Consider the following 12,480-nt stretch of genomic DNA (forward strand, 5'->3'; position numbering starts at 1 on the left):
TTTTTCTGATGAGGTTTTTTTTTTATTTGACATATCTGATTTTATTTAACTGGGTACCACTGCTGAAATTTTCTAGAGACTTGCTTGATAATTGACATAGCTAATATTGCAAAATGTTAACAATTATGACACACATACGCAGAAATGCATTTGCAATCACATAATATGAGCACTCTACTAAATTTAGCTGATGAGTCTGAAACCCTCTCACAGATGTTGTAAATGGACTCTTACAAGGCATCACTTCATTTCCCCGTCCTGCCGATCCAGAGTGCTGGCCTTTTGTATGAAATGCCACATCAGCCCCTCCTGTGTTTAGGTTTCTGTTGGCACGGCCATGCAAAAGCCCTGATTGTTTAGAATTTGCTGTTTATTTTCACAGTCTCTAAATGTTTTAGAGAGAACCCCTCACCGTAAAAGACTGACAGTCTGAAATCTCTATGTTATGCTTTCAGCATCATTTAACTCAAACTGAAGGGTTTATATGCGTGCAGTTTCATTCCTGCAGTCCGCTCCTGTCTACCTTAAAAGCTGACTCCTATGGGCATTTGTTTATAATTTTCCAAAGGTCATAAACTCTCACTATGCCTGACCAAGAGTAGTTACACTAAGAGGCTTGGATATTTAACTACCAATATTAAATGGAGTTGCTGCTTTAAAAGACATGACAGCTGGATTTCTGCAGTACCAACTATTTCTCTTCTTTAACAGATACTTGGATGATTTTTAAAACTTGAATCTAAGGCTACCCCCTTAAATGTTATTATACAAATCTGTCTAAGCACCCTAACTTGAATTGCTAGTTTACTGTCGAATCATGAAAGGCTGTCATTAAAATTCCTTCTGTATCAGTTTTCACAAAACAATACACGATAAAATATATCTAGCTTGCAGAACACAGAAGTCCTCAACATGCCACTTAGTTAACTAATTAGTCATCACACAGCTAATCACAAAGCAAAGATGACAGGAATTTATGAAGTAACTGGAGATTCTGCCAGTCAGTACACCAAGATGACCAAGTATGTGACTACCGACATGCAATATGTATTTCAAGTATTGGTGGGCTCTATGCATGTGTGTGAATGTGCAGATGTCATCCAATAACACAACAATATATGTAGTTGAACATTACATTTCAAGAAGCTCATTGTTTTTCATTACCATGTCATATAACTTTTCCACTGCAGTGGTTCATTTGGCATTTTATTTTCACCATAAAAAATGCAGATCTCCACACTCAATCCCTTTTATGTTCATAATTTACAAAAAACACAGCAACGTATCGTAAGTAATACTGGTAATGTACATTGTTGTTTCACTTACAGTTTCATTGTTTTATCTCATGGCCGATTGCTGCAGGCTTCTACTTAACAGGTTTGTCCATAGTTGCGGGCCATTCACAGTGTATAGCTGGCATGACAGTCACCAGATCTGATTGGTTTACAGTAGCCTATTTTTCATTCAAAGGATGACAGGATTGGTTCTACTGTTGGGAGTGAAATAGAGTTGTACAAGAGTAGCCCAGAGAGGCTCTGGTTTCAAAATACAGCTACCGCTCAAAAAAGTCATTTTATTAAAATATCCATTAGAGTTTTACAAATAGGTGTGTCCTGGCGTCCACTGACCTGTGGGGGAAAAAATCCTTCTGGCTGAATCCAAATCTTTCAGACTCTTTGTGGGCACATTCCCAGAAAGTCTGCAAGTGCTGGTGGCTGTCGAGGACAAACAATTCATCCAGTCCACGAGGTGACTTAAGTGGACTTTCTGCAGACCCCACAAAAAGAACTTATTATTATGTAAAATATAAAAAATTATATCCAACTAGATCATTACACAGAAACATGTTGAAGTACATGCTAGAGGTAAAATTATAATAAAATGAAATGTATTAATAACATTTCTATAAAAAAATTGTATAATTGTAATGTTTAGGCTTGTCTATCAGTGGCTTATATTGCTTCACAGTCTGGTGTCCTCAAAGACTTGTGTGATGATGATTAACATGTCACAGTATGTACCACTGAAGTCTGTAAGGGCTCAGTCCTCAAGTCCAGAGTGTGGACTTTAGGATTTAGCCTCTATGATTAAGTGGGTCCAGGCTTGTTGTCAAAGGGTCTCTGGCTCCAGCTCGACCCACCCAGGAACCGTCACTAAATACTAACCAATGTTAATATTAAGATTTATAGTTCAATTAAGATTTTCCGTCAATTTCCAGTCCTTTCAGGCCTACATTTCTTTTCAGAAAAATCTAAATGAAACAGACTTGAGACTTGCTTCTGATATTGTAGGTAATTCAGTGCAATAAACTGCATGTCTTCTTTTATTTGGTCAATTTTGTCATTGTTGTGTGACAATGTAGATAAGAAAAGGGTTGCGAGTGATTCTCCTTTGGTCCAGCCGCACCTTTATCTATTTGTCTTGTTTTGTAAATCTTAAACTTCCAATAGAGATTACAAAAACACAAAACCAAATTCATAAAGAACCAAATTTTCACATTGTCCAAACATATGTGGTCTGTTTGTATTGTTTATACATTATGTGCACGAGTACAGATTACACTGAGTTTACATTTCTCTTCCATAGCTAAAAGGACAGACTGGAGAGCTCTGAGTGTACTGGGTTAAAGGCCAGAGTCATTGTCAGCCCGTATGAGGTAATTATGTGTTTGTGTTTATAGCATGTTGACTTCCTACTCTGTCTCTCCTCTGCACTCCATCTTTCTGCCTAACTCCCCCACCTCCTCCTCCCTTTCTCCCTCTCTGGTCTTTGCACAAGTCGTCTCCCTCTGGGAAGAGGTGCCTGAGATGTTGGTTCGGCCATACATCTCTGTCAAAATCTCTATGAATAAATTAACCTTTTAAAGATTAGTCCACCCTAATACCTCAGGGTTTTTTAAACAGAAGAGCGGAGTCCCTCCAGCCCCCACCCATTCCACGCCAAGCCTCACCAACTTGGTGTTAATAGTGGAACGAGAACTTTTAAAGGAACAGGCGTAATTTTTTCACTGACTCTACACAATGATAGGTTCGGATTATTATTATTTTTTATAGTTAGATTTTTTTATTTCAGTGATTTCAGCTTGTGGTGCCTATCAACCCAGGGCCCAGTTCACGGCAGATTAATGTTTTTGATAAACATACACATATGTTCACACGTTATGATAACATTTTAATCACCACTTTAATGACATTGGGGCATGGAGCCAGATGGCTAGTCACACCTTATTGAAGAGTCGGGCTACAAATGCAAATTGTAAACAAATTGTTCGTTTAATCTAGTTAATGTAACTTAAATTATGTTTAAATGAAAAGAAAAGTTAACGAACCAAATAAACGCAGCTCAACAAAAACTAATAGATGTTCACAGAAGACAGCTTGGCTAATCTTTTTAATATTGATTAAGATAGATGCACAGTATGCTCCCGCGTACCTGTGAGCCTGAACTAGAGTCTCCTGCACATGAGACTGAATGACATCAAAATGTATAGAATCACACGACTGGCATCATAGTTTGCTGTTATTTCCTGTCTTGTTGTCATATATGTATTAATTGTAATTACACCCTACTTATGTATGGTAAAATTTAAACAGAAAAAAACATGAAGCATAAACTTTGACGGTGCTATACTTGTACATTTCATTTACACAACAGGAAGTCAGTAATTAGTATCACAAAGCATTAGGAGTACCCTGGCAGAAAAAGATACTTGTGTTTGTTATTGAAAACGAGAAGAAACTGATTTTATAGACAATTTAAACCCTTCAGACGCACAAGTTTAAATATGTTTCCTACAATCTGTTTCAACACAGCTCTGGGAGGATTTCCAGTAATTCTTGTTGTTCCTTTACATAAAAACGTCTCGTTGAGACCTGCAGTGAGATTCTGCCAAAAGCAGGGAGCAGTTGGATCGGGCTCTCCCTCGACTTTTTTCAATGACTTGGATTATTTAGATGGAGAACAGCACCTGGAGTTGCTCCAAACACCCGTAGGCACTCAGACTGAATGTATGTGACTCTGGCTGCCTTTACAACATGCATGTTGATGCCTTGATATGCTGTCTTTTTTAGCAGATTTGTTGAATTTTTGACTCTGTAACCACAACTGCAGAGAAGAGATGTACTGCTTCCATTGCAGATGAAGACATTTTGTCATTGTTTTGGAAATGTGAAAAATTGTGTCCTGCTGAAAAGCCTATATTTTTTTAACAACCAAACATAACAGTGGTCTCTTGTTGGCAATTGGGCCAAACCTATCCACCTTGGTTTTTCAAACAAATCAGGATAATTATGAAGAACAGGTTTTAGGTTGAAATTCCTTGAAAAATAAACCATTCTTGACTGAAAGAATATGACATGTATTGGCTATGTCACTGGTTTTAGGTTTCACTCTCAGGGCAGGCAGAGGCGTCTCCTGGACTTCCTGAGCTCTAACTTGTGCCAACTCATGTACTGGGGAACTGGAGGTCCCCTCCTCCTTTATTTTCGGTGAGGAGGGGGGGGCGATCAGCAAGGGAGGGTTGAAGGACAAGAGTTTCTCCATTCCTCCAGTCCTCCTGGTCCTTAGTCTCCCCTGTTCGACCTCATCACTCAATCTTCGTTTAGCCCCTGACATGTTTTAGCCAAGCACTCCTGGCCTAATTTATGTCTGTAAAGACGAGCTTGGCAAAGGGGAGCTTCCAGTAAAAGGCCACTGCCTGAGCCACTGACCCACACTGCGGCAAAGTGGCTAATTTAATTTCTTTAAGATGGGAGGAGGAAGCAGTAATGTCTCTATTACCATGAAAAAAAAAAAAAATCTGCCATCTTGGAAACTTTGGGGCTCCGCAGATGTTCCCCTGGATGTGTTTTTTTCCCCTGCCCCGTCCAGACAACTTGTGATGAGAGTAAAGAGGGTCATGCTGACCTTTGCTGCGAATCTGCAACGGTTGACAACATGTGGCTCTCTAATACACCAAACACATCCTCTTATAGCAGAAAGGCCAACACTGCAGAACACCGTCCAATTATCTTCGCTGGCCTCCAGACAAGTCTAGAGTGCCCTTGAGATTTATGGCCCGAATTCCCATGTCTAATGGTAAAGCAGAAGTTATTAACTTTTCAAAGTAAGTCTGTCTCTCATACCCATGCACCCATGTCCCCCTTCATTTTTGTGCCTGCACAGGCTTAGTTTAACCGCCTGATTAACAATGGGTACAGCTGCTACAGGGCTGGGGATTTCAGCAAAAAAGTTTTTAATTTTTTATATTTTCATATGGCTGATAATTTTTTATCCAATAGTGTTTCAGTATTTGTCATAATAAGTCTTAAGTGTGTAGACTAGAGAACCAGAGATAGATTGTTGCCTTCTATCTGACAGACACTACTGTCGCCCAGTATGGGATGAGAGACAGAGACAGTTCCTGTTTTCTTTCAGTAGGAGGCTCCAGAGATCACAGAATGCCTGTGCCTCTCACCAAGCCGAGGAGCACAGCCCATCTTTTGGTCTGTTTCCCTGCCCCCTGTACGCTGCCAGACCCACAACAGCAGCAACAGTCCACATATGGAAATGCTTGATTTGATATAGTGTCATTTTACTTTGCAGAAATGAGTATATGCATGTTCTCCTCCTCTCTGCAACCCGCCACCACCACCACTGTAACCCATGGAGTGTGAAATGCGATCCTGGGTTACTACCAGTGCTGTTAAAAAAGAACACTGTTCTTATTAAGCGATTATCTACCGACACAAGCAGATTATGGGTTGGAGCTAGAAGATTTCTAATAAGAGGACAATGTGCAGTATGTCCTGTAAAACCTGCGTAAAGGAAATCTTCTAGATGTTGCCCACTGGATTTTTCCCTGGGCCCAGTTCTCCATAATCGTCAAACAATACTGGAAAATTTCTACATTTACCAAGATTGTCCCAAAGCTTTTCACAAGGGAATATCTTGCTCCCCACTACAATACTGTTTAAGTTTCTGATATTTCAGAGAAATTAAGGCATTTTGAGGTTTAAATATTTTCTTTTTTATATTTTTCCTTTTATTTTTCCTTCTGAGCAGAAATCCTCCGTGCATAAATCATGCTGTATTTTTTGTAGTGGTAGACAGTGACGTCATTAAGACGTTGGACTCGGGTTCAGTTCTTTTGTCTATTTTTTCTTTAATTCCAACCATTCAAATTATATTTACAATACTATGTATTCACGGCACACAGGCAGTGTAGCTATAGTTTGCTATTGCCAAGCCTTTATGTTTCAGCAACTTGAATTTTTTCAGCCTTTTCCAATGAAACGGAATGTCGAATCCTTGCAAACGTACAAGGCAGTGACAGACTGTGAAAGGACTGATATGCATTAGTGTTCTCAGCCTGTAAGCAGAAGGCTGTAAGTAAAATGTGTGTTTGGGAGGAATCCAGGACCCATAGAGTACAGTACAGCCTAACTGCCAGCCAACTTTTTGTAGGAACAGAGGAGAATGCAAGACGTACAATGTTATGATGTAAGCCATCAAACCTTGAAAATAACAGTGCCAGTTGTGATTTCCTGAGATTTCCCAGAATTTTTTTGTGTCGAGCTGCTGGTAGTAAACGGCAGTGCATCGTCAGGAAAATTTTGTTTTCCCCCTTTTTGGTGCTGTTAGCTGTTGTGAGTGGAAAAAAGGTCCCTGCTCCAAGTGGTCAAATAACTGCAGCTCTTTCAGCTTCTGTGTACAGCCCGCCTGCTGAGATGTAAGCAAGGGGCCAGACAAAACCAAACAAAACAACATTAAGCAGGCTCAACAGACTGCATCGCCATTGCAAAGGGTTGGGAAATCTTGGGTAGAGAGATGGCAGTCTGGATCCTTTTCCCCTTTTATTTAAAATATACTGAAATGGAATGAAATGCATTCTCCCAAAATGTACAGTCTAAAATACTCTGGATATAAAGATGTGATGATTATGATTTTTTGGTAATATCATAATATCACACGCACTATACTTTAATCCAGATTTGTTTTTCAGAGGAGCATTTTCTCCTGAAGAATGTGCCAGGATTAATCCCGTGTGACCACTGCAGAAAGGATTTTCACTCCTGAGATGTCATGGGGAAAGCGAACAGAACACCTATCTGTTACCTTTTACAAAGGGAACCAGAGTTCCTCCTAACTGAACAAATGGACCTGTCTTGTGCGAGAGGGGGACAAAGGCATTCTCACTTTCAACACCCACGCCACTGCAGCCCCCAGCCCCGACTGCTGCCTAAAGACCAGTAAAACTGTTCAAATGTTTCCTCCGCCCCAGAGTCTGGGCTAGTTCCCCTTAATCTCGCACTAGTTGAGACCTCAAGAGTCTGTCACCTTTCCTGTCACGCTCGGCTGCCTGCAGCCCATTGGCCGGCAGCAGATTTATTTCTCCCTGTCAGGGCCAATAGCGTGGCGATGTGGCTCAGCCCACTGTTTAGTTACAGTGACAAACATGCTGATTAGAGAGGCCTGGATGATGGATGGCTCCTCGCTGGAGAGCGGCCCGAGTTTTTAGCGGGTCATAATGGGCCTGACACTGCACAGCCCCTCTCTTTCTCTCTTTCTCCCTTTCTTTCTGTCCTCTCCTGGCGGATACACCCCTCCCCCACAGGTCACACTCAAAAGGTCAGGAGTTAACGGGCCAGCCTTTGCGTATTGCCGCCAAATCAAAATGACCCTGTTTGGAGTCATATTTGTAGACACTCCATCATCATCATGGCCACTGCGACACCTCTATTCCCTTCTTCCCCGTGGCCTTTTCTCCTGTGACCACAAGCTCCCACACGGGTAAATAGGAGGGTACACAACCCTGTTGGCTTATTTAAACCACCGAGCCTTCTTACTCACTTTTGTGCCTCTCGTGCACAATACACACACAGACACACAAACACCAGCTCCTTTCTTTTAATGCAGGCTTTCTTATAGTGTGGTATTGAATTTATTTCTACCAATTGGATTGAGCATGTAGCTTGCAGAGTGTGTCGGAGAGTGTTTGGTATTGAGTCATGCTTGAGACTGTTCTATCTGGAAATATAGGTCTACCACTTAATCCACTCTGAGGTCTGCAGCACTCAGACCTCTGCTGGAAGCCTGTGCCACTAAAACCTCTGGGATGATTTCACCACAGACTACTTCAGCCGACCTTGACTTTGAGGCCAAGTTTCTTTCACTCTCTGCTACCTGGCTCACACTTGGTACATAGAACGGTTTATATATGTATACGATGGCAAAGTCTGAACCTGTGTCATTTCGCTGTTAAACAGTCAGTGCATAGCAGACCCTTTGTTCTTGAGCTGCAACTTCAGTAAGAGGTAATGCAAGCCAGCAAGTTGGTTTGTAACAGAGTTGCTGCATAGCTTTGAATCTGAAGGGCCAGATGTTTAACCTGACTAGTGATTTTAAATATGCGGCCAGTCAAATCCAAAGAGATGGCTCTGGCTTAGCACTGTGGAGTCCAGGTCCTAGGGGCCACTTTTTCCCTGAACATCAGGATGTTGTGCCCAGAGGCAACGTGTGAGTGTATGTGTGTGTGTCAGGGAAGCTGGGAAAGTGCAGTGCAAGACAGCACCTCATTTGTATTCTTTTCGAAACAGATGCTCGGCTGCATTAACGACTCCTAACTAAAACATTCATAAAGTGTTATTGGATTTTTAGCAGTGGGGTTAAGAAGTGTGACCTTGGAGGTCTGAAGGTTGCCAGCTCTTCTCTCTTTCTCCCTCCCTCCCGGCCTCCTCCCCTTTCCTCTTTCTCTCTGTTTGGACGCTCCGGTGACATCACAGCAGCTCCGCTTCAAATTGGATGCAGAGAGTGAGAAGTTCAGCAGTAGCCCAGGGCAGTGAATATTTTTCCATTTATTTAGGTAGTGGGTGGAGGAGGGGTGGTGGTGGGGGGGAAGCAGGACATGCAGACAAAAAAGGGGCAGAATACATTACAGGTTAAGTAATAAGTAATCAAAATAGCACCTTCTGTGTGTATGCATACTACACTCAATCTCATGGTTAAGTGAGCCATAGCTGTGCTCGGGTAGAATCCCCTTTGGACACCGGGTGGTTTTGATGAATAAATCAACGAAGACGTAGAGAGAATGTGAGAGGGGCAGACAAAACAAAGTGGCATCAGAGGTTGCTACTGTACCTTTCTAGTTGTACCATAGTACGAGGTGTAAGCGTTATGTTTGCCCTACTGATCTTGTAACTGTTGCACAACTTGGCACTGATATAACACCATACTAAAATACGGCTAGCCTTTTTATCTTTCACTTTGAATTTTCTTTTCACAATCAGTAGTACAGCATTGCAAAATAAACTTGTGCACACTGCACTCATACATTGTTGTTGAAACTATAAATATACAGCCTATTTGGAAATAAGTGCAGAAAAATAACTCAGAATCTCATCTGTTGAAGAATGAATACAGATCTTTTTTTTTCTTTTTACCAACAGAGCATTGTGCATAAATTAAAGTAAAGCTTTGATCGTTGTGTCTCACTGTTGTCTGCACAAAGATAAGAATAGGAGTGAACTATTCTAGTCACTATAACTAGTCACTCACTCACTTTTGTCTCTAATTTTGCTTGAAGGAAGATCCAGTTTCTTTTATGCCAGTTTGTGAAGTGCATGAGCTGAGATACTGTAATTATACACTAATGCAATCTGCTCATCAAATAGGACATTGCACATGATTATATGTCCTGTGGGCACTCTGGGAGTTTAACTCGATTCTTACGATTGTGGAAAATGTACAAAATGAGCTGGAAATGGTTTTAGAAAGCTGAATTGATGGTCAGTGTTGCAGCTGCTGCGTGTAGAAAAGAGACATTTGATCTGAGAAGAACTAATCTGGCTCAAAAACACATTGTGATGACAAAATGACACATCCATTGACTCATTCAGCTGTAGCCAAAATGGCTACAAGGCCTAATCCTTCTAGCATTTCAAAGACTCACTTGTCAGTATAAAGGAATAATGCTGGGCATAATGTGCAAATTCTCCTCTGTCCTCCTGTAGCATAATAACAGCAATAACATATTTTGGTTGCAAATTAGTCGACTAGTCGGTTTAAACCTGCAACCTTTCTAGTCGGCACCTGAAATACAGGAAAATTAAACTTTTAGTCATCTTTTTTTAATATGTACACATATGAATTACATATTGACATAATTTGAGGGTAAATGTTGTGTCTTCCTAATCAAATGTTGCTTTATAAATAAATGAGCATCTGTTGATAATTTTAAAGCTGTTGCGTATTTACGTATTTGTTCTGTGATGTGTTCATCCAGTGAAAATGCTGTCGGAATAATCAGGCATGTTTCCTATGTTTTTGCTACATTGAATATTGTTTTCAATAAATGTTTTTTGTTAACTTTTATTTAGAGTTAATTTAGAGTTTGGAGTTGTCATGTTTTGTAGTGTAATGTGCTATAATAATGCATGGCGTGAAGTGCCACACATTTCAGTGGCATTTAAAATACGATTTGGTGATTGAAGAATGTGATTCATGGTGTCAAATGGCACTTACAATATATACTATATTTTTTTGGGACAGCGTTCAACTTCATACATTACTGTTTTCTGAGTGTTTTCTTACTTTTAGACAAGTCGACACATCGGCATTTCACTTCGAGGTGGGACAAGGGCCGTCAATTGCTCATTTCCAGCAGGATTTTAACAAGACGACTAGTTGAAAATTCCATTTTAGCGTCAGGGAAATTCATTTTTAGGAACATCCCTACTAAAATTTAGTGTTCGTTGACATCTCAGAAGATACCGTGCTCTCAGGTATGGTGTTTAAAAATGCTAGTGATGTTTATAAGTCTCATTTTACATCCTCCTGACCTCCACAGTTGGTTTGTGGTCAGTGTGTAGCTGAGCTGAGGCACCATCATATTTCTCCCACTACAGTTAATAGACCAGTATGAGTCACCTCATTCCTCGGCCTGTCCCTCTGCTGAATCCGTCCATGTGCGCGCATGTGTGCACATGTGGTTTGTGTGGGCGCTCATGCATGTGTATATGTGGTGGAGAAAGAGGCCCGCAGAGAAATCCAGGAAATCCTAGGCTCTGGTCCCATTTCTTGAAAAGATATGTGTTCTCTGTGTGTCTGGTGTGTACTATGCACTTTATGTGTTAGTGGCTTTCAGCCTTGGGCCTGGAGGAAAGGCCATGTAGAGAGAAGCTAATACTCAAACAGTCATTCGCACAATGCATATCACATTACGCAGCTCTTCGCTTCTTTGAGTCGAGCTCACACTCATGTAGCAGTTATGGTTCTAATCAACAGATCATTCTTGACGTTAACGCCACACCTTCAAAATGAATTGCAGTGGCATCAAATAAAAGAAGTTGTGGATTTGGACTTGGACTGCGGCATCTATGATCAGCTCTTATTTAATCCCCCGTCACAAGCTCTCCACAATAATATCTTGCAAAATAGATCGGCCATTGGATTGGTAAATCAGTCTGAAGGGCTGGAACCTCGTAACACAGCAAGTGTAATCTAGTGAGAGAGAAAGTGCTAAGCCACCATGAAATAGAGGTCGGGGTTTGATGCCAGGCCCAGTTTGTCTTGTCAGCCTGCCAAACCATCTGTATAGACGAGAGCGAAAGTCTGAACAGTATTTGCTCTACTTCCATCCATCTTTAACTAAACCGACCAACCAGCGGGAGCAACCTACCAGTGGGACCCCACAGGCTGAACTCAACTTTGAAATCCTTAACAATGAAACAGCCACTTTCAATGAACATCCATCCACTGCATATATGAATGCTGCTGGGTTACCATGGAGACAAAATATTTTTGACATTACGCAGTTGTTGTGCTGCATTCGCCTGGTGGATTCTTTGCTGGAACGAATCTCTATTATAGAGATGCAGCCCAGAGACTGCTCATTAAACTGGCCACCCATGCAATAAACATATTAAATAAACCACAGATTAGAAAAGGCTGTCTTTTTGTTTTACCCGTCTCGCAGCAAAGAAATTGCGCTGCCCAGTTTGAGATGGATTTGATGGCTCTTAATAGTGTCTACAGCGCTAGACTTTGCTTTATTGGTCTGTTTGAGTCCGAGCACAGGGCCATTAGCAGGGGCCAAAATAGCCCATAAAAGTTGGGCCAAGTGTAATTATGTGCCAGTCTTATATTATTAAGTGTTTTGGAATGCGTCAACATTGCTCTATAGTTGATATCTACCCTACGCCTTTATGGTAATTAACATAAAACAGTCGATAACTGGTCAGTCGGACCTACACTGATGACTGGCCATACCCTAATTTTTATTTCTTAATGGTCTAAGTTTCAACATAGGGGGAGGAATTCTTCTCGGGGCGACTTTAAGGTGGTGAACTTTATTTCACTTTAAATGCTTGGATGTGGAATTATTAGCATAATTGTCCCATGTTCACATATGGCTCGTATCGACAGTGGAGCAGAAGTGCATATCAAAGAGGACTGCGTAATCACCATAATTACAATTGAGGATGCAATTACGGATATTATTGC

The 12,480-nt window shown here is 41.0% G+C and overlaps 1 long non-coding RNA gene across 2 annotated transcripts in view; it reads left to right on the plus strand.

Moving 5' to 3' along the window:
- Positions 1–12,480, plus strand: part of LOC311264945 — a 63,236-nt gene that overhangs the window by 10,377 nt on the left and 40,379 nt on the right. For both annotated transcript variants that reach the window (XR_014623504.1, XR_014623505.1), the window contains exon 3: positions 2,587–2,656. This is a non-coding gene — a long non-coding RNA (uncharacterized lncRNA). The remainder of the gene's footprint in view (positions 1–2,586; positions 2,657–12,480) is intronic.

The sequence above is a fragment of the Pagrus pagrus genome, assembly GCF_965226575.1.
Source record: "Pagrus pagrus genome assembly, chromosome: 11".
Classification (NCBI taxonomy): domain Eukaryota; kingdom Metazoa; phylum Chordata; class Actinopteri; order Spariformes; family Sparidae; genus Pagrus; species Pagrus pagrus.